Below are 1654 nucleotides of genomic sequence, written 5' to 3'. Positions count from 1 at the left end.
AGACCAAATTCATTTCTCTCTTGGTTGGTTGCTAGAGTCAAAACTCTGAAGTTTGATGGAAATCTGTTTTGCTTAAGCACTCTGGGTTTGTCTGTATTATTGCTTTTCAAGAAAGAACACTTGAAATATAATTTAATTATAATAAAGGACTCTATATAATTTCTTACAACAGTGTAGCAATATCTCTATCTGTCTATATTCTTGCCCCTGTGCCTGGCTGTCTTTACCAAGGCCCTTCAGAGAGGGGCCGGGTGAGTTTCCCTCCCCACCTGGAGCAGAGCTCCAGCAGCCAAAGACCTCTGGAGCCCAGCCACAGCCAAGCTCAAGGCCCCTCTTCTCATGCATGAAGGAATCACAGAGGAACCCAGGTGTGCAGGACCTGGGACTGAGATCTCCAAGCCTACTCGGATTGGGACTGGGCCTCCTCCACCCAGACCCCCCATTTTCCAGTAGCTTGGCAGTCACACCCACAACCGTGTAATCCCATCAATGGCCAAGATCCAGAGACTATAAAACAACACACCCAGAAGCGCACAGCTGAGACTTCTTGTAGCCTACTTCTCCCTCTCAGAGAACCTGACAAGGTACCGAGAGCATCCTTCATGCAAGGCAGAGCTTAGCAAGCTCTCTGTGGTGTATTCAATATGCCAAATGCAGTAACAATGATGGATCTCATTCCCCTTACACTGAAAGAGCCTCTAGTGTGGCGCCGCTGGGAAGAACGAGTAAAGAGAGACTGCTAAAATCTCAGGGCTAGGACTAATAGAGACATTACTGGTGCCCACTCGAGCAAATCAATGATCAATGGGATGACAGTAATATAGTGATCTATATTCTTACTGTTGTCCTAGATTGGCAATACTAAAAATGATAAAACTTACTTTTTTTCCCTTTTTCTCTTTTGGTTGCTATAAGCCAAATATATGCACACTTTGTAGGCAAATATTCTAAATCTAGAATGATGCAGAGGAGATTAGCATGGCCCCTGTATCAGGATGAAGACAAATTAGTGAACCTGAAAGTTTTCATCAAAAGAAAAAAATTTTATTTTATCAATGTATACTGATGAATGTTAACCAAACTCATGTGGTAAGCATTCAGTAATACATACACACATGGCTCATTACATTGTGTGTCTGAAAGTAATATGATGTTACATGTTAATATTTATTTTAGTGACTATATAAGTATTCACTGTGCATCTCTGTGTATCATGAGCATGCCACTATCTTAGTATGAAGAAAATTGAAGCTTCTGTTGAGAGTTGTAGTAGTTTGCTTTTACTTATGGATATTAAATGTCTTATAACTAATCCTCATTGTCTTATTTATTGGGTTTCTAGGAAGGGAAGAGCCTGCTTTGCTGAATTCATTTAAACATCTTTTTTTCTTGTACTTTTGTAAACTTACCTCTAATATCCTTCAAGTCTGAGTGGGATACAAATAGATAATAATAGGTTTTATTTTCTGAAATTTTGTTCCCCATAATTATCTCTGTTAAGCCCATTCTATCTGGGGAAAATGAGAGTTAAATTATTTTTCATAGGATCTCTTCCTAACAATGGAGCACTTTTTGAATTGAGAAATTGTAAAACGATGTAGTTAGAGTTTCCAGAAGCAGAGCTGAGTTCATTATGAAGATAATCCTCACTTGC

The 1654-nt window shown here is 39.4% G+C and overlaps 1 non-coding gene across 1 annotated transcript; it reads left to right on the top strand.

Moving 5' to 3' along the window:
• Positions 1 to 923: 923 nt before the first annotated feature.
• Positions 924 to 1029, top strand: LOC129404596 (U6 spliceosomal RNA). The gene has a single exon (XR_008629985.1). It is a non-coding gene; the product is annotated as a U6 spliceosomal RNA (small nuclear RNA).
• Positions 1030 to 1654: the final 625 nt, after the last annotated feature.

Source organism: Sorex araneus, chromosome 4 (genome assembly GCF_027595985.1).
Source record: "Sorex araneus isolate mSorAra2 chromosome 4, mSorAra2.pri, whole genome shotgun sequence".
In the NCBI taxonomy this organism is placed as follows: domain Eukaryota; kingdom Metazoa; phylum Chordata; class Mammalia; order Eulipotyphla; family Soricidae; genus Sorex; species Sorex araneus.
This window is presented reverse-complemented; position numbering and strand designations above follow the sequence as displayed.